This window comes from Cheilinus undulatus, linkage group 2, assembly GCF_018320785.1.
Source record: "Cheilinus undulatus linkage group 2, ASM1832078v1, whole genome shotgun sequence".
Lineage (NCBI taxonomy): Eukaryota > Metazoa > Chordata > Actinopteri > Labriformes > Labridae > Cheilinus > Cheilinus undulatus.
Genome location: NC_054866.1, coordinates 48,331,971 through 48,352,468, shown reverse-complemented (window position 1 = coordinate 48,352,468; position 20,498 = coordinate 48,331,971). Strand labels below are relative to the sequence as shown.

General features: G+C 39.4%; 6 non-coding genes across 6 annotated transcripts; all 6 read left to right on the top strand.

Annotated features, from left to right (window-relative positions):
* Positions 1 to 4,730: 4,730 nt before the first annotated feature.
* On the top strand, positions 4,731 to 4,894 carry LOC121527514. The gene has a single exon (XR_005993421.1). It is a non-coding gene; the product is annotated as a U1 spliceosomal RNA (small nuclear RNA).
* Positions 4,895 to 6,240: 1,346 nt separating this feature from the next.
* LOC121527510 lies at positions 6,241 to 6,404 on the top strand. Its single transcript, XR_005993420.1, has one exon. It is a non-coding gene; the product is annotated as a U1 spliceosomal RNA (small nuclear RNA).
* A 1,749-nt stretch (positions 6,405 to 8,153) lies between these two features.
* Positions 8,154 to 8,343, top strand: LOC121527437. The gene has a single exon (XR_005993405.1). It is a non-coding gene; the product is annotated as a U2 spliceosomal RNA (small nuclear RNA).
* A 1,099-nt stretch (positions 8,344 to 9,442) lies between these two features.
* LOC121527474 lies at positions 9,443 to 9,606 on the top strand. The gene has a single exon (XR_005993411.1). It is a non-coding gene; the product is annotated as a U1 spliceosomal RNA (small nuclear RNA).
* Positions 9,607 to 11,361: 1,755 nt separating this feature from the next.
* On the top strand, positions 11,362 to 11,552 carry LOC121527424. Its single transcript, XR_005993399.1, has one exon. It is a non-coding gene; the product is annotated as a U2 spliceosomal RNA (small nuclear RNA).
* A 1,103-nt stretch (positions 11,553 to 12,655) lies between these two features.
* Positions 12,656 to 12,819, top strand: LOC121527410. Its single transcript, XR_005993395.1, has one exon. It is a non-coding gene; the product is annotated as a U1 spliceosomal RNA (small nuclear RNA).
* The last annotated feature ends 7,679 nt before the right edge of the window (positions 12,820 to 20,498 follow it).

The window sequence follows — 20,498 nt, the reverse complement described above, 5'->3', positions numbered from 1 at the left end:
TTTTTTTCAACTGTTTAGCTCATTTAACATTAGTCCTGCCCTCATGTTTGTCATCTTTCCGCAGTATTTTATTTTCATGTAGCACTTCTTACAACCCTCATGTCATGTTCAGCTCATTCATACCCTGCTTGCATTCCTAATGCCTTTCCCCTGGTGCTGTCATATTTGTTTTACTAACTTTCTCAGGCTGTATGACCATCAACTCTGTCGACCTCAAAAATGTGACTTTATTTTTCCATTATAAATGGTACATTATATGAAATATAATTTGCAATTAATGTGGAAAAAAAAAGATACTTGATAGAGGAGACAATACGATATATCGGCAGACATAATGTACAATGCTGTATCGATTTTTTTTTTTCCCACCCCTAGCAAATGACACATCATTCAGTGACAACTGGTTCAGCTGCAACACCAAGTAGGGATCTTGGATAATTTAGCAGCAGTGTTTTCTATATCTGTTGAGCTTGCCAATGTTGAGTCATGGATTTACCATCAAATTAAGAGCCTACACCAAGGCTGTGGTGCTGCTGCTGGAAACGTACACACACTTTAAAGACATTTCTTATAAAAAAAAACCCACAAAACCATCTTCATAATGGCAATCAAAGCAGCACTAAGGCTATTTCTGAATACCCAGGGATATCAAATCACTGTTTTAATGCCCATTCCTACTATGAAGTTCGTCCTGCTGTCTAATGACACTGTTAAGCGCAGAAAATTATCCACTGTGGAAAATTTGAAGAGCAGCTGATTACACGTCCACTGAAATTGGGAATTAAGCAAATGGTATTCCTTAAGGGGTATGTGTGCAAAGTGCACAACAGCTTGTCATACCCTCTTGAACAACACCATATGGAAACTAAATTTGACTCACTCAGTAATTTTATTTTGAAGAATAATATTGGATGAACAACTTGCATTTGTATTTTCACAGATGGTGCATCTGCGACGATTGGAAAATGGAGACGGCCCCCATCACGTTTATGTACCGTGCAGCGCAGTAGCACACTAGGACAAAGATAGAGATCCAGAGGACATTTGAAGATGAAGGAGCATACGCTCAGCAATTACTGGTGAGTGTGTGTCACAAATCAAATGAAGAACGCTTTGTTACTGAGGCAGTTTAAGGACTGAGTATCTTGTTTTTGACTCTGTAGAGCTCATATTTAAGGAAGTGTTGATAGAGCGTAAAGCATGGTTGATACAGGGAGGTTTAGGGAGTGTAAGTGTGTGCCCGTAATACGTGATGGAAAGAGATGTCAGACAATGTCAGCCATGCAGCATTTTGATTCTGAATTCTTAGATAAAGTGTTCTTAGTCTACATTGGTTACTCAGTCAGGCCTTCTTCTCTAAACCTCTACAGTGAACACACAATGTTGGACATTTGGACATTGTTCTCTTGCTTGTTGACACCACTAAGATATTGTCGTAAAGGTTGTGATGAAGTGTGTCGTGGCAGGAGTTGTGGTAAAGAACCCAAATGTATTTATTGTGGAGGAGGGTATGCGGCTTAGAGAGATGAAAACTCAAAGATAAGGAGACAGATGAAAACTATTATGATGAAATTAAAGAGGAGGTCTAGAAAAACAAGTGAAAAGTAAAGGAAAGGGGTCAAACATCAATGAAAATCAGTCTAAGAGAAGGCATTACATGTACTGTGTTTATGAGGGGGCTTAAGTCCTTCACCTTCTTAGCAGTGGTGCTAAATTGTGCTGCTGATACTGAGAGCTAATCTGAGAAAACTGGAACTGTTGATAGCGGAAAAGATTTTTGGATATTGTGGGAGTTACTGGAGAAAAGGTTCAGGGACTGCCGAGAGAAGCAGGCCTCACTAGAGCCTAGAATGATGATGTTTGCCTTTCTATTCTTTTACTTGCAAATACATAGCAGTTGTAGCTGGAATTGTAGAGTCACTTGAAACTAGTAGTTGGCGGTAATGCAACTTTTTGGATGCCAGCAGCCTTTAAATGCCACTGAAGAAGAAAAAATGCCAAGGTGCTTCAAAAAAGTACCAGGTAAATGGTGAACACATTAAAAAGCAAACTACTGAGGACATGTCTCTTCAAAAAGCTTTTTAAAAGATGGGTTACAAACACCCAAAACTCCTTTTCTACGCTGGTTTGCAGACTATCATAAGGTAAAGTTTGGCTATTTTGATGAAAGCATAACACAGATGAACTTTATGACAGATTAGAGGATTTTCAGTGGGTGCTAAACAGTCATACCTGGCAGATTTTTACAAGCACTCATGCCGTCACTGTCCTCAACATGCTGGACAAATTTAAAGCTGCACATCTGAAGATGTTGTGAGCTTATCTTAATAGCCAAGAGGTTGACTGCTTCCCATCAAAGCATTTCTTTGTGTTGCTGAAGAGGAGCAGAATCCTGACATTGTTTCTGCCTCCAAGAGCATCTGTAGGACTTTAATTGACAACATTTGTCAGAAGCAGATTTGAGTGGACATATTAAAAGTATTTCATCCGAGCCGCCTGGTGGATATCTGTTCAGATGTGGAGCTAAAAACAACTTTCAAAGACGGAAGTTTGACCACTTGATCCACATCCAAATGGAACAACTGAGCTGACTGACTCTGAAAGTGCTGATGCCCTTCTCACCTGCCCACAACACTGAGGATAGATTTTCTGCACTTGTTGGTCTGAAAGCAGGACAGCTGGATAAATGTGGAGCCTGATATGAGACTAGCACTCCAGTCTGGAGTTAGTCAGACCTAACTGATGTCTCTGAAGAACCAGCACCTTCATCTATTTAAGACGGCAGCAGACACAAGGTGAGTAACTAGCTACACTTTTTTATTAATCCTGCTGTAGTTTGAAATATGATGTTGAAGTTGGCCTATTTTGTGATGCTGTGGTGTTTTGAAGTTTGAGATTTTTATTTTGTGATTAGTGTTACTTGAATTAAAAATGTTTGAAAGTGTAGGGGGGGTAGTTGAAGCCTGTATCAGAGCCCAAGAGCTCAACTACTGTTTAGCTAGCAGGTTTGCAGATTGGAGAAAACCCTGATTTCTTTAAAACTGCATGTTGTGGTCTCTGCTGAAAAGAAGGAGGTTCACACCTTCTTTTTGCTTCTGGGAGATGCGCGCAAATATGCATGTAACGTACTGGAGCTAGGTTATAATGGTTTTAAGTAGTCAGTTTTTATTTTTATTTTGTTTTCTATTTGTATTTTTAATTTCAGTTTGCTTTTTTAATTAGTTTTTACTGCTCTAAAAACTTAATGCTCACTGATTTTTAGTTAAGTATTTATTTTGCTAAAATGCTTCATTTTGCTTTACCTTTAACAGTAATATAGGTTAGCCTACTTGTCAGGGGTTGGTCCCAAAAGGGCCAGAAAAAATAACACTGTACAAGTTAATGTTACAATGTTACAATGTCATTTAGCAGACGCTTTTCTCCAAAGCGACGTACATTTGAGAGCAAGAACAACACAAGCAATGATCTAGACAAGAAGAAACAACATCAGTAAGTGCCATCAAGTGCTTCAGGTCCAATTGGACGCAAGTGCTGCCATGTAGAGTTTAAGGCAGAGTACCTAAAATATATGTTGTTTATGGAGTTTTTTTTTTTTTGTTTGTTTTTTTGTTTTTGTTTTTTTTTTGTTTTTGTTTTTTTTTTGCTAATAAATAAAAGTTAATAAATAAATTGAAATCTGATACTCTTCACTTTTTTTTATTTTATTAAGCCAAATTGAATTTTTAAATACAAATTAGGAGCCTGAATGAACATTGTTTGAAATCTTGACCAATCAAGTTAGGCCATTTTAAACCAGCTCGTGTGTATGTGTTGTAAGTGAGCTAGTTTTTTGAGCACACAATCAAGTTTTAGTTTTGTTGATTATTTGTAAATCCTCATATTTGTTTAAGTTAGTTAACTAGAATTGTTTTTAGATTTTAGTTAATATATTGGAGAAAACCTCCGTTATTCTCGTCATAAATTTTGGAATACTTTAAACAGTGTCGCAAAATAATTGAGAGATTAATTAAGAAAATAATTGACAAATTATTCAATAATAAGACAATCGATAGATGAAGCCTCAGTCTTTCTCTTTCTCAGGACCTTCTCAGACCAAACATCCCTCTGTTGATAGTAACATGCAATGTATGAAAACAATATTGCCAATTCATAATTTCACAGGTGTTTTTAATGTGAAGGAGTTAAAACATTGGTTTAGTTTAACTAAAAATCACTGCAAACCCTTTTTAGTGAACAGTTGTAGTTCGCACACCAGAGCAGTAGGTGGCAGTAGCAGAATTGTGAGTTGCTGACCAGCAAAGAAGGAAAAAAGAAACAGGAAGTTCCTACAGAATGAGAGGGAACAAAGGAGATCTGCTCCTTTTTACTCTTTTCTCTGGATTTTAAAGGCTGGTCCAACTAGTTTTTATCAGAATTTGATTTAGTTTTTGATGGCCTCAACTTACTGATTGGCTATTTGTCTTTTGTTTTAGAAGATTATATAAAACTTGTTATATTTAGAAAGCTTTTTATGTGGTTATTCAGATATGCATGATGGGAATTTTAGTAACATTTTCTGCAGTTCAAAGTCTGATTTTTGTCCGTTTTAGTCCAAAATTGATGCTTTTATATGATATGAGAGTGTATTTTTTATTAATACCGTCCTGGTGTCAGTGTTTGTGTATTTTAACAACCCTCAGTCTGATTGGTATCTATGTGAATGACATCCCAGTCTGTGAGCTGAACAAGTCATACTTACCTGGCAGGGGAGATACCATGATCAAGAAGGTGGTTCACCCAGGGCGAGGCTCAGCCATTGCACTCCGGTTGTGCTGACCCCTGCGAATTCCCCAAATGTGGGAATCTCGACTGCATAATTTCTGGTAGTGGGGGACTGCGTTCGCGCTCTCCCCTGATAACTGTGTGTAAAATTAATCTGTGTATTTCAGAAATTGCATTGGTACTGCTGCTTTTGGATAGATGTATTTCCTTCTTCAAGAAATAGTCTTTACACTTGAAAACATAATTTGTTTTGATGTAAGTTTTGAAATAAAGTGACTTCTCTAAGAAACATAGAGTGGTATACTATTGGTTTGGGCTTGCTCCGTCCACTCCACGCATCGACCTGGTATTGCAGTACCTCCAGGAACGGTGCACCCCCTTTTTCTTGTTGAATATAACACATACCTATGTTAAATTCCCTTATGTGGAAGGCTGCCTAAAAGAGCAGTAGAGTAGTCCTTGATGTGTGGTAGTGATCTAGATGCCAGCAAGTAACTTCTGTCTCACACAAGTCAAGCAGCTACTATTGGAGAATTGTGCCGTACCACTGCCTTTTGCATTTGTGGAAACTATCAAAAAATATCTCGCAAAACAGGTTCAAACAAGAAGATGAAATATATCATTTCCTAGCACTCTTGGTTAAGAGAGAAGCCTCCATGGACAATATTTGTTTAAAGGCACTATCTCAAAAAAGTCAAAGCACAGATGGTACAGTTTCCCCCACCTATGTTGTGATTCCATGGAAATGCTGGCTTTTTCGTCTGTCTCTTCTTTTCTTGTCGTTAATTGCTTTGAGAAATGCATCATCATCATCAGTTCATTAAAGGCAATTCTATGAGAATAAGTCATTTTGACCAAATAGCAGTATTGCAGGAAATCTATTTTACAAAGCTAGAATTTTCAGTTTGGAGAAAAAGTATCAAGATTTTGTTTTGCTTTTTAAAACTACAAAGCACTACAAGTCCTCTTTTGCCAAGCTTGTGCTGTTCACATAGCACAGAAGTAGGAGGCAGTAGCAGAAATGCAAGGTACTCCCCAGCTGTGAACAAAGAAACAGGAAGTTCCTGCAGTGTGAAAGGAACAAAGAAGATCTGCTAGTTTTGTTTCTTTCTTGTAAACTATTTTCTCTGAATTTGAAGGGTGGACCAAAGTATTTTAACCAGTGTTTGATTTAGCTTGTGATTGTTTCAATGTGCTAATCATCTGCCAGTCTTTTGCTTTAGTAAATGATCTGAAGGCTGTTCTATGTGTGAGCTTTTGATATGGAAATACAAGCATGCATGATGGGAATTGTAGTTGAAATTTGTGAAGTAGATGGTCAGTTTTTCTCAGTTTTGGTATAAATCTGTTGCATTTATGTTGGATTTCTGTACATTGTTTGGCAACACTGCTGTGATTTTGGTGTTTGCCTATTTGGATTACCCTAAGTCTGACTGGTATCTGTTTGAATGAGTGCTCTGTGTGTGAGCTGAACAAGTCATACTTACCTGGCAGGGGAGATACCATGATCAAGAAGGTGGTTCACCCAGGGCGAGGCTCAGCCATTGCACTCCGGTTGTGCTGACCCCTGCGAATTCCCCAAATGTGGGAATCTCGACTGCATAATTTCTGGTAGTGGGGGACTGCGTTCGCGCTCTCCCCTGATAACTGTGTGTAAAATTAATCTGTGTATTTCAGAAATTGCATTGGTACTGCTGCTTTTGAATAGATGTATTTCCTTCTTCCAGAAATAGTCTTTTCACTTGAAAACATAATTTGTTTTGATGTAAATTTTAAAATAAAGTGACTTCTCTAAGAAACATAGAGTGGTATACTATTGGTTTGGTTTTATCAGTGGCTCTTAACAGTGTACACTCTTCCAGCTACCTATAATAAAGTACACAGTAGAGATGCATCTATAATATTTCATATCACATTAATCAGGACCAAAACATCAATGTTGTCAGTACTATCACAGCAATGTGAGTAATTCATTTCATAAAGGTTGATGTGTGAAAACAATATAAAAAACCTGTAGCACAGGGATTTTCTTTTGTTTAACCATTAGAAGTAAGTATGGACTTTCTTAGCAACAGAGGAGCAGTTGAGTCTCTTTTTATGTTTATTTTTTGGGGGGGTTAAGCAGGCAAAGGTAGGCTTCTGAATTTTGGTTTAGTCAGATTATTATTTTTTTAATCACTGTTATATCCCTGTAAATATTGTACAGACAGCATGCTACATGGATTTGTATAAAGATGTATTGAAAATAACTAATAAAGAGAAAGTATTTGTCAAATTCGAAAGTTTTAGTTAAGTATAAGTTGACAAAAACTTTTTAAACATTTTTGTCCAGCTGTAGTCTAAGTTATTCCTGAACTTTCAGTCCTTACTTTTAGTCAAAATATATAACAATCAAAGCCTTTACTGATACCGCTGTCGGTACTTCAATTATTTGGTGGGGAAATGAGAAAAGAACATCTTTTAACAGAGCTGTTTGTTTTATGATGCTGGGGAAAGATAATTTAGCCTAAAGATTACATTTATTATAGTGAGCCAAAACCTGTTTTCTTTGACATACTAACACATGTTGATGACTTTTTATTTACCTTACCCACACATTTTTCAAACTAACTTAAGGAAATGTGATGTTACAAGTGTTCTTCACGTTTTTGTCAAAGAATTGCCTCTGTTTGGAAAGGCTGTTTGTAGTCGTTACAGATAACTATAGAAATGGACCAAAGCTTCAGTCCGATTTAATTTTCTTACTCCAAAAGGGGAAATCTGCTTGATGTTTGGCTATTATGGTTTCCCACACTGTTTTCTGCAGAAATCTTAATAAGAGCAAACACACTTTGGACTTTTGTTTTCCATTAATAATCTTCGTTAGTAGTAGTGTTGTTGTCTCTAAGTCCCAGAATGGTGCTGTTTACACCTTTGATCATGAGGGGGCAGTAGATTCCCAACAGGAGTGAACAAAGAAGCAGGAAGTGTCTGCCATGTGACAAAGAGAAATGAAAACATGCTATTTTATAATTTTTTACTCTGCATTTTATCTTGATCTTTTAAGTTTACTGAGCAGTATGGTATAGTTTTTGTACACTAGATTATGTTGCTGGGCCTTTAATCACTTGTTCTGTGACATTTTGACTTTATTCAGAAAAACAGAATTTCAGAACCTCATTGGACAGCAAAAGTCACATGAGCAGGGAGTATGATAGAGCTGAATATGCAGCAACCTCACTTTGATATAAAACATTGTTTTTGGACCTAATGTCCCCTTTCACCTTTGACCTATTTATATGGTAGATAATTTCTGTCTTGTTGAGAGATTTTGGTGTTTTTAAACCTGGCTCAACCGTCAGTGTGAAACACAGTGAGGGGAATGTTGTCCTCTGCTCAGACAAATTTGTGTTATCGCTTCTCGGCCTTTTGGCTAAGATCAAGTGTAGTATCTGTTCTTATCAGTTTAATATCTGATACGTCCCTACCCGGGGACCATATATTAAATTGATTTTTGGAACAGGGAGATGGAATAGGGGCTTGCTCCGTCCACTCCACGCATCGACCTGGTATTGCAGTACTTCCAGGAACGGTGCACCCCCTTTTTCTTGTTGAATATAACACATACCTATGTTAAATTCCCTTATGTGGAAGGCTGCCTAAAAGAGCAGTAGAGTAGTCCTTGATGTGTGGTAGTGATCTAGATGCCAGCAAGTAACTTCTGTCTCACACAAGTCAAGCAGCTACTATTGGAGAATTGTGCCGTACCACTGCCTTTTGCATTTGTGAAAACTATCAAAAAATATCTCGCAAAACAGGTTCAAACAAGAAGATGAAATATATCATTTCCTAGCACTCTTGGTTAAGAGAGAAGCCTCCATGGACAATATTTGTTTAAAGGCACTATCTCAAAAAAGTCAAAGCACAGATGGTACAGTTTCCCCCACCTATGTTGTGATTCCATGGAAATGCTGGCTTTTTCGTCTGTCTCTTCTTTTCTTGTCGTTAATTGCTTTGAGAAATGCATCATCATCATCAGTTCATTAAAGGCAATTCTATGAGAATAAGTCATTTTGACCAAATAGCAGTATTGCAGGAAATCTATTTTACAAAGCTAGAATTTTCAGTTTGGAGAAAAAGTATCAAGATTTTGTTTTGCTTTTTAAAACTACAAAGCACTACAAGTCCTCTTTTGCCAAGCTTGTGCTGTTCACATAGCACAGAAGTAGGAGGCAGTAGCAGAAATGCAAGGTACTCCCCAGCTGTGAACAAAGAAACAGGAAGTTCCTGCAGTGTGAAAGGAACAAAGAAGATCTGCTAGTTTTGTTTCTTTCTTGTAAACTATTTTCTCTGAATTTGAAGGGTGGACCAAAGTACTTTAACCAGTGTTTGATTTAGCTTGTGATTGTTTCAATGTGCTAATCATCTGCCAGTCTTTTGCTTTAGTAAATGATCTGAAGGCTGTTCTATGTGTGAGCTTTTGATATGGAAATACAAGCATGCATGATGGGAATTGTAGTTGAAATTTGTGAAGTAGATGGTCAGTTTTTCTCAGTTTTGGTATAAATCTGTTGCATTTATGTTGGATTTCTGTACATTGTTTGGCAACACTGCTGTGATTTTGGTGTTTGCCTATTTGGATTACCCTAAGTCTGACTGGTATCTGTTTGAATGAGTGCTCTGTGTGTGAGCTGAACAAGTCATACTTACCTGGCAGGGGAGATACCATGATCAAGAAGGTGGTTCACCCAGGGTGAGGCTCAGCCATTGCACTCCGGTTGTGCTGACCCCTGCGAATTCCCCAAATGTGGGAATCTCGACTGCATAATTTCTGGTAGTGGGGGACTGCGTTCGCGCTCTCCCCTGATAACTGTGTGTAAAATTAATCTGTGTATTTCAGAAATTGCATTGGTACTGCTGCTTTTGGATAGATGTATTTCCTTCTTCCAGAAATAGTCTTTTCACTTGAAAACATAATTTGTTTTGATGTAAATTTTAAAATAAAGTGACTTCTCTAAGAAACAGAGTGGTATACTATTGGTTTGGTTTTATCAGTGGCTCTTAACAGTGTACACTCTTCCAGCTACCTATAATAAAGTACACAGTAGAGATGCATCTATAATATTTCATATCACATTAATCAGGACCAAAACATCAATGTTGTCAGTATTATCACAGCAATGTGAGTAATTCATTTCATAAAGGTTGATGTGTGAAAACAATATAAAAAACCTGTAGCACAGGGATTTTCTTTTGTTTAACCATTAGAAGTAAGTATGGACTTTCTTAGCAACAGAGGAGCAGTTGAGTCTCTTTTTATGTTTATTTTTTTGGGGGGGGGGGGGGTTAAGCAGGCAAAGGTAGGCTTCTGAATTTTGGTTTAGTCAGATTATTATTTTTTTAATCACTGTTATATCCCTGTAAATATTGTACAGACAGCATGCTACATGGATTTGTATAAAGATGTATTGAAAATAACTAATAAAGAGAAAGTATTTGTCAAATTCGAAAGTTTTAGTTAAGTATAAGTTGACAAAAACTTTTTAAACATTTTTGTCCAGCTGTAGTCTGAGTTATTCCTGAACTTTCAGTCCTTACTTTTCGTCAAAATATATAACAATCAAAGCCTTTACTGATACCGCTGTCGGTACTTTAATTATTTGGTGGGGAAATGAGAAAAGAACATCTTTTAACAGAGCTGTTTGTTTTATGATGCTGGGGAAAGATAATTTAGCCTAAAGATTACATTTATTATAGTGAGCCAAAACCTGTTTTCTTTGACATACTAACACATGGTGATGACTTTTTATTTACCTTACCCACACATTTTTCAAACTAACTTAAGGAAATGTGATGTTACAAGTATTCTTCACGTTTTTGTCAAAGAATTGCCTCTGTTTGGAAAGGCTGTTTGTAGTCGTTACAGATAACTATAGAAATGGACCAAAGCTTCAGTCCGATTTAATTTTCTTACTCCAAAAGGGGAAATCTGCTTGATGTTTGGCTATTATGGTTTCCCACACTGTTTTCTGCAGAAATCTTAATAAGAGCAAACACACTTTGGACTTTTGTTTTCCATTAATAATCTTCGTTAGTAGTAGTGTTGTTGTCTCTAAGTCCCAGAATGGTGCTGTTTACACCTTTGATCATGAGGGGGCAGTAGATTCCCAACAGGAGTGAACAAAGAAGCAGGAAGTGTCTGCCATGTGACAAAGAGAAATGGAAACATGCTATTTTTTAATTTTTTACTCTGCATTTTATCTTGATCTTTTAAGTTTACTGAGCAGTATGGTATAGTTTTTGTACACTAGATTATGTTGCTGGGCCTTTAATCACTTGTTCTGTGACATTTTGACTTTATTCAGAAAAACAGAATTTCAGAACCTCATTGGACAGCAAAAGTCACATGAGCAGGGAGTATGATAGAGCTGAATATGCAGCAACCTCACTTTGATATAAAACATTGTTTTTGGACCTAATGTCCCCTTTCACCTTTGACCTATTTATATGGTAGATAATTTCTGTCTCGTTGAGAGATTTTGGTGTTTTTAAACCTGGCTCAACCGTCAGTGTGAAACACAGTGAGGGGAATGTTGTCCTCTGCTCGGACAAGTTTGTGTTATCGCTTCTCGGCCTTTTGGCTAAGATCAAGTGTAGTATCTGTTCTTATCAGTTTAATATCTGATACGTCCCCTACCCGGGGACCATATATTAAATTGATTTTTGGAACAGGGAGATGGAATAGGGGCTTGCTCCGTCCACTCCACGCATCGACCTGGTATTGCAGTACCTCCAGGAACGGTGCACCCCCTTTTTCTTGTTGAATATAACACATACCTATGTTGAATTCCCTTATGTGGAAGGCTGCCTGAAAGAGCAGTAGAGTAGTCCTTGATGTGTGGTAGTGATCTAGATGCCAGCAAGTAACTTCTGTCTCACACAAGTCAAGCAGCTACTATTGGAGAATTGTGCCGTACCACTGCCTTTTGCATTTGTGGAAACTATCAAAAAATATCTCGCAAAACAGGTTCAAACAAGAAGATGAAATATATCATTTCCTAGCACTCTTGGTTAAGAGAGAAGCCTCCATGGACAATATTTGTTTAAAGGCACCATCTCAAAAAAGTCAAAGCACAGATGGTACAGTTTCCCCCACCTATGTTGTGATTCCATGGAAATGCTGGCTTTTTCGTCTGTCTCTTCTTTTCTTGTCGTTAATTGCTTTGAGAAATGCATCATCATCATCAGTTCATTAAAGGCTGAACAATTCTACGAGAATAAGTCATTTTGGCCAAATAGCAGTATTGCAGGAAATCTATTTTACGAAGCTAGAATTTTCAGTTTGGAGAAAAAGTATCAAGATTTTGTTTTGCTTTTTAAAACTACAAAGCACTACAAGTCCTCTTTTTCCAAGCTTGTGCTGTTCACATAGCACAGCAGTAGGAGGCAGTAGCAGAAATGCAAGGTACTCCCCAGCTGTGAACAAAGAAACAGGAAGTTCCTGCAGTGTGAAAGGAACAAAGAAGATCTGCAAATTTGTTTCTTTCTTGTAAACCATTTTCTCTGAATTTGAAGGGTGGACCAAAGTACTTTAACCAGTGTTTGATTTAGCTTGTGATTGTTTCAATGTGCTAATCATCTGCCAGTCTTTTGCTTTAGTAAATGATCTAAAGGCTGTTCTATGTGTGAGCTTTTGATATGGAAATACAAGCATGCATGATGGGAATTGTAGTTGAAATTTGTGAAGTAGATGGTCAGTTTTTCTCAGTTTTGGTATAAATCTGTTGCATTTGTGTTGGATTTCTGTACATTGTTTGGCAACACTGCTGTGATTTTGGTGTTTGCCTATTTGGATTACCCTAAGTCTGACTGGTATCTGTTTGAATGAGTGCTCTGTGTGTGAACTGAACAAGTCATACTTACCTGGCAGGGGAGATACCATGATCAAGAAGGTGGTTCACCCAGGGTGAGGCTCAGCCATTGCACTCCGGTTGTGCTGACCCCTGCGAATTCCCCAAATGTGGGAATCTCGACTGCATAATTTCTGGTAGTGGGGGACTGCGTTCGCGCTCTCCCCTGATAACTGTGTTGAAAGTTAACAATCTCTCTAGTAACTGTGGGTCTGTTATTTATCTGGAGCATTTTTCTGTAAATGTATCCAAGGGATGCTTTTCATAGCTCTGAGATTTTTGGCAAATCAGACACACTACGACACCTCCAACTTCTTCCTGTTGCATGGCAAGACTTTCAAGTGTTCATTGTCGCCAGTGAGATGCCAGTCAATAAAAGTTCTTAGCTTTATCAAAAGACACAGACGCAATTGAGGAATTTGAAGCAAATCAGACACACTATGACACTTCCAACTACCCAATGTTGCATGGCGAGAATTTCAAGTGTTCATTGTCACCACTGAGATGCCGGTCAATAAAAGTTCTTAGCTTTATCAAAAGACACGGAAGTAATTTGGGGAATTCTGTCCACATTTGAGCTAGTTATGTTTGTCAGAGTTGATGGCTCATGGCGACGTTGTGGTTTCCTGTTGCCGACAGGGGAAACTGTGATGAGATGTTTGCATGTAGGCATGTTGAGTTCTACACTGCTGCTGTCCATGAAAAATTGGAAGGACACAGGATATTGCCTTCAAGAGCTACAAACACGGTCTGTTCATTAGCTGGTCTAATAGGGTCTTCAACTATTAACTGCTGCACACCGCAGGAAGTCAGAATTGGATGATCCAACTCCGCCTATGATGACGTCAACTCCCCCTTGTCATAGTCCTGCCCTGCCCACATCCACTCCATCACCGTGCTCTGTTCAGGACAAGTCAGAATTTGCCCTATATGAAACAAACAGTGTTCGCAGTGTTATATATGTATCAAATACAACTGCGTTAAGTCTTATTCTGAACTTACTAAACGGTCAGATATTATATTGTTCCTCTAATACGTAAACCCTTAAAATAAGCCTTTAGTTTGAAAATCCAAAAAACTCAGAAACGATCCAAATGGGTGGCCTTTATCTGCGTCTCCAAATGCTAAGAATCTTTATTATTAATTAAAAAAAAGCTAAGGCTTTTAAATACAAATTATTTATCATTTTGCTATTTGAAGTCCAGTGTTCTGTCATAATATAGATCTTTACTATTAATCCAAAAGCTACAAATAACATACCAGAAAGACAACTGCTGTGAAAATTTTACCAATACAGCTGCAGCTTTGACTCAGACTTACAAGTAATCTTCATAAATGCCCCTCATCACCTCTCTGCTCCTCTCAGAATACAAATGTAGATCAGAGTCAGAACAGTGAACTTTCAATTTTGCATTTCAATTGGAAATCAAGGTCCCAGAGCCAGGACCAAGAGTGAAGAGGCACACTATCCAAGCTGCTTCCAGTGAAGTGTCAACTGTCAGTGGGGTACCTCAAGTAAATGAGGCCATTGGCCCCCTCTTACTTCTGATGTATATACAGTCGCTAGAAAAAGTATGAGAACCCTTTGAGATTTCTTGGATTTCTGCATAAATTGGTCATCAAATGTGTTCCAATCTTTATCTAAGTCACAACAATAAGACAAAACACAGTCTGCTTAAACTAATACTGTGCAAAAATGACATGTTTTCATGTTTTTATTGATCAAACCATGTATACATTCACAGTGCAGGGTGGTAAAAGTATGTGAAGTCCTAGGCTAATGACTTCTCCAAGAGCTCATGTGGAGCCAGGAGTCAGCCAACCTGGAGTCCAATCAATGTGATGAGATTGGATGTGTTGGTTAAAGCTGCCCTGCCCTATAAAAAACACACACCAGTGTTGAATTTGCTGTTCTCAAGAAGAATTGCCTGATGTGAACCATGCCTGGCACAAAAGAGCTCTCAGAAGATCTACGATCAAGAATTGTTGACTTGCATGAACCTGGAAAGGGTTACAAAAGTATTGCTAAAAGCCTTAATGTTAATGTGTCCATGGTAAGACAGACTGTCTACAAATGGAGAAGGTTCAGCACTGTTGCTACTCTCCCTAGGCATGGTCGTCTTGTAAAGATGACTGCAAGAGCACAGCGCAGAATGCTCAATGAGGTGAAGAAGACTCCTAGAGTGTCAGCTAAAGACTTACAGAAATCTCTGTGTTACGTGTGCCTGGCTCTGCATGTTTCCTCTCTCCCTGCTCTCTCTGATCTCCCTCCTCCCCCTACCTGTGGGCTGCAGCACACCTGTGTGCTGTTAGCACTCAGGGTGGAGGAGGGGGAGTATTAGAGCGGCAGGGGAGAGGAGCATGCAGAGCAGAGAGAGCAGAGCTGGGCCAGGCACCCGTGACACTCTCATGGAGAAGCGCGTGAGGAGGTTTGTTTCTTTGGTATTTGAGTAATTATTTTTTCGTTTAGGATTAATTCATTCGGTTAACCAAGCGTTTTGTTTCCCGTTTCTCCTTTTCCTCCCTCCCCAGGCATGTTTAGATTGCTGGGTTTTGTTGTTTTAGTTTGGCTGTAGTCGTCGGTAGTCCTGTTTTCTCGTTGTGTTCTTTTCTTGATTAAATAGTTAGTTCTTTTGGTTAGGTAGTTTTAGTTAGGGGTGGTGGCTGGTCCAATGGCCCATTGCGTGGTTAGCCAGTCCACCACCCCTCTTTTGTTCTTTTTGGCCAGCGGCTGCAGCCCTTTTTATTTCATTGATTTGATTAATGTTTAATTAACTAATTGATCTGTTTGTTAAAAAAATAAAAGCTTGGATTATTTTGGAACTCAAATCATTTGTCTGTGTCCTTTTATATATGTTATGGTCTCTTTTGATACGAGCCTTATTTTTTTCCCGGTTTAAATTAATAATTTTTAAGAGGCCGTAACATATATGGGGGCTCGCCAAAAACGTGTGTTTTTCACATTTTGCGACGTTTTTTCTAGGCTTTGTTTAAGCACTTAAGTACTGATAATTTTGCTTGTTTATCTTTATCAGTCTTTGTTAGTTGCTTTGCGTGTTTTTGGTAAACTGTATCATTTGTAGTTTCGGTTTTGCTCCATGTTAATTTGTGTTTTATTTAACTGGAGATTTGTTGTAACCGTTACTTTGATACTTCGTTTGTTTACCTTATTGTTAAGCACGTTTTGCCTACTTTTTGGTAACTTTGTTTCCGTGTGTTTTGTAACCATATTTTTTTCGCACGCGTATCGTTGGACACAGCTTCCGTGTTTGTCTCAGAATTTTTGAGTGTGTGCTCTGCCATCTCTGCTCTCATTAGATATTGTTTGTGTAGCGGCTAAATTTTCTTTTGATTGGCTGTGGAGATAGTTGTAACTTGTTCTCATTTGCAAAAACTTGTTTAAGTTAAAATGGAGTTTAATATTGACGAGTTTGCGGCTCATCCGAGCCTTGAAACATTAAACCGTTGTAAGAAAGAACAGTTATTTACTATTGCCGATCATTTTGGTGTTAATGTTTCAAAACAAAGTAAGAAACAAGAGTTAAAATCTGAGATAATTGCCGCTTTGTCTGAAAAGGGAGTGCTAAAAATTGATCCGGCTGTCTCAGCCCTCAGCACACCTGCTGTGCAGCCTGATTCAGGTGACTTGCTCCGCCTTAAAGAGCTAGAGCTCGAAATGCGCCGTTTAGCTCTAAAAGAAAAAGAACTAGATAATGAAAAAGAACTTAAAGAAAAACAATTAAACTTTGAATTTGAGTTTCGCAAAATGGAGTTTGATTTAAAGCAATCTTTCGTTACGACCTCCTCCTCAACTTCATCTTCAGGCAGCGGTGACTTTGATTTAAATAAATGTATTCGTTTAGTCCCGCAATTTAGTGACAAAGATGTTGATCGTTATTTTGTCATGTTTGAACGTGTTGCTAACACACTTAAATGGCCTAAAAATGTGTGGACATTGCTATTACAGTCAGTGTTTACTGGTAAAGCTCAAGATGCTTACGCTTCCATGTCTCCTGACAGCTGTCTTGATTATGACAAAGTAAAATGTGCTGTGCTGCGCGCTTATGAACTAGTGCCAGAGGCTTACAGACAAAAATTCCGTAAGTTTAAGAAAGCTGAAAATCAGACTTACTGTGAATTTGGTCGTGTAAAAGAGTCTCTGTTTGATTGTTGGTGTCAATCAAAGCATGTAGATGATTTTGAAAAACTGAAAAATTTGATTCTTTTAGAAGAATTCAAAAATTGTCTCCCAGACAGGATTGCCATCTACATAAACGAACAAAAAGTAACAACTGTTTCTGACGCAGCTGTGCTCGCAGACGAGTACGTTTTAACGCACAGGGACAGCTTTGAAAGGTTTTCTTTTTCCTCTGAGCGCAGCGCTAGTACAGCTAAACCTTTCATGCTTACAGCTAAGCAAAACTCTCAAGCAGAGATTAAAAACGGTAACAAGGAGGCTGTAGATGCTAAAGATAAGACTGTGTGCTTTTATTGTAAGAAGCGTGGCCACACAATTAATCAGTGTTTTCCTCTGAATAAAAAAACCAAGACAACATAAGCAGTTAACTTAATGAAAACGGAGTCTTTACCCTGTGAGCAGCTCTTCTCCACCCCTGATGATGTTAAAACTGACCTTGACATGTATGCACCCTTCATGATGAAAGGTTTAGTCGCACTGACTGATGGGGGTCCAAAAGTTCCTATAAACATCCTGAGGGACAGCGCTGCTTCACAGTCAGTCCTTTTGCAAGGAGTTTTACCGGTGTCAGAAAAATCCTCGACTAATTCCAGTGCGTTAGTTAGGGGGTTTGGGATGCAGTTTGTGCCGCTTCCGCTTCATACCATCCACCTGGAGTCAGATCTGGTTAAGGGGAAGGTGGTAGTGGGTGTTACATCTCAGTTTCCCATAGACGGGGTGTCCCTTATCTTGGGCAATGATTTAGCTGGGGGTAAAGTCCTTCTAAATCCTGAAGTCACTGCTGTTCCCATTCCAGAGCACTCAGAGGAGTTGGAGCAGAAATATCCTGATGTGTTTTCTGTCTGTGCTGTGACCCGCGCTATGTCCGAAAAACAAGAACAAGATTTGCTTAACAATAGTGACATAGATTTAGCTGACAGCTTTATGGCTAATGATAATAATGTAACCTTTTCATCAGTAGTCTCTCCTGCTCCTTCTCAATCCGTGGTTGCTCCTGCAGCCCCGGCTGTTAGTTCCTCTGCGGCTGAGGACTTTAATGCCAAAGTTTGCATGTCTCGTGAGCAGCTTCTTTTTGAACAAAAACGTGATTCGACTCTTTCCGCTTCTTTTGATGCTGTTGTACCCGAGCCCGAAGCTGAAAAATTGTCCACCTGCTTTTTTCTAAAAGACGGGGTACTAGTGCGTAAATGGACGCCGCCTCATGCATCCACGCAAGATGATTGGAGTGTTTTGACACAAATTGTGGTGCCCAAAGCGTACCGGAATGAAGTCTTGAAGTTGGCACATGATAACCTGCTTGCTGGTCACCTAGGTGTTAATAAGACGTATGACCGTATTTTGCGGTGTTTTTTCTGGCCTGGATTAAAGCGCGATGTGCGACAACATTGTAAAACGTGCCATGTTTGTCAAGTCTGCGGCAAACCAAATCAAACGATTCCGCAGTACCCATTATATCCGATTCCAGTTGTTGGTGAGCCGTTTGAATGTGTTATAGTGGACTGTGTCGGTCCTTTTCCACGCACTAAAGCTGGTAATAAGTTTCTTTTGACCATTATGTGCTCGGCGACCCGCTTCCCTGAGGCTATCCCCGTGCGTAAAATCACTACTTCCGCTGTTGTGAAAGCCCTCGTGAAATTCTTTTCTTTGTTTGGGTTACCTAAAGTAATACAAACTGATCAAGGTTCTAATTTCATGTCACGAGTTTTTGCACAAGTTCTGAAACAGCTCGATATTTCCCACCATTATTCAAGCCCTTACCACCCAGAAAGCCAGGGGGCTTTGGAGCGTTTTCATTCTACGTTGAAAAGTATGCTCCGTGCGTATTGTCTCGAAGCTAACAAGGACTGGGATGAGGGCGTTCATCTCCTCCTTTTTGCAGCTCGCGAGGTAGCTCAGGAGTCCTTGGGGTTTAGCCCAGCGGAGCTGGTGTTTGCACACACCGTGCGCGGTCCTTTGAAACTGTTGCAGGAAAAGTGGCTGAGCGATAATGAACCACAAAACTTGTGTGACTATGTCTCTAACTTCCGCTTTAAGCTTCACCGTGCGTGTGAATTGGCAAAACAAAACATGTCCGTTGCTCAAACTAAAATGAAGCGCTGGTTTGATAAAGATACTAAAAATAGAAGCTTTAGTCCCGGTGACAAAGTGTTGGTATTGTTGCCTGTTCCCGGTTCAGCTTTGCAAGCTCGTTATAGCGGTCCCTACACGATCAAAGAAAAAGTGAGTGACCGAGATTACATTGTAGCCACTCCTGACCATAAACGGCGTAGCAGATTGTGCCATATTAACATGATAAAGCCTTACCTTGACAGAGACTCTGCTCATCTGACTCCTGTCAGTGAAAAGTGCAACACCGTGTTAACGCTGTCCAGTGATGAAGCCGCTGTTGGGCCTCAGGTAGCAGAGGAGCTGCCCGATGCTGACCTCCTCAGCCCTAAACGACGATTCCATTGGTCAGATGATTGTCAGCGTGTGTTTGACTGCGTTAAAGCATTATTGTCTAATGCCCCAGTCTTAGCTGCACCCGCATTTGATCGCCCTTTTAAGCTTGCTGTTGACGCAAGTGAGGCAGGAGCTGGTGCTGTCCTCCTGCAGGATGACGAAAACGGATTTGAGCACCCAGTCTCCTATTTTTCTAAAAAGTTCAACTGTCACCAGCGTGTTTACTCCACGATCGAGAAAGAGGCACTCGCTCTAGTTTTGGCTTTAAACCACTTTGAAGTATACGTCGGCTCATCAAATTGTCCCGTTATTGTATACACAGACCATAATCCTCTTGTTTTCATCAATCAAATGAGAAACTCTAACCAAAGAATAATGCGCTGGTCCCTTCTATTACAGTCATTTAATTTAGAGATAAAGCACATTAAAGGCGTTAAAAACGTATTGGCAGACGCGCTGTCTCGTTTATGTTGAATGCATGTTTGGGGCGAACATGCATCCAACATCTTAGGGTGGGGGTGTTACGTGTGCCTGGCTCTGCATGTTTCCTCTCTCCCTGCTCTCTCTGATCTCCCTCCTCCCCCTACCTGTGGGCTGCAGCACACCTGTGTGCTGTTAGCACTCAGGGTGGAGGAGGGGGAGTATTAGAGCGGCAGGGGAGAGGAGCATGCAGAGCAGAGAGAGCAGAGCTGGGCCAGGCACCCGTGACACTCTCATGGAGAAGCGCGTGAGGAGGTTTGTTTCTTTGGTATTTGAGTAATTATTTTTTCGTTTAGGATTAATTCATTCGGTTAACCAAGCGTTTTGTTTCCCGTTTCTCCTTTTCCTCCCTCCCCAGGCATGTTTAGATTGCTGGGTTTTGTTGTTTTAGTTTGGCTGTAGTCGTCGGTAGTCCTGTTTTCTCGTTGTGTTCTTTTCTTGATTAAATAGTTAGTTCTTTTGGTTAGGTAGTTTTAGTTAGGGGTGGTGGCTGGTCCAATGGCCCATTGCGTGGTTAGCCAGTCCACCACCCCTCTTTTGTTCTTTTTGGCCAGCGGCTGCAGCCCTTTTTATTTCATTGATTTGATTAATGTTTAATTAACTAATTGACCTGTTTGTTAAAAAAATAAAAGCTTGGATTATTTTGGAATGCAAACCATTTGTCTGTGTCCTTTTATATATGTTATGGTCTCTTTTGATACGAGCCTTATTTTTTTCCCGGTTTGAAT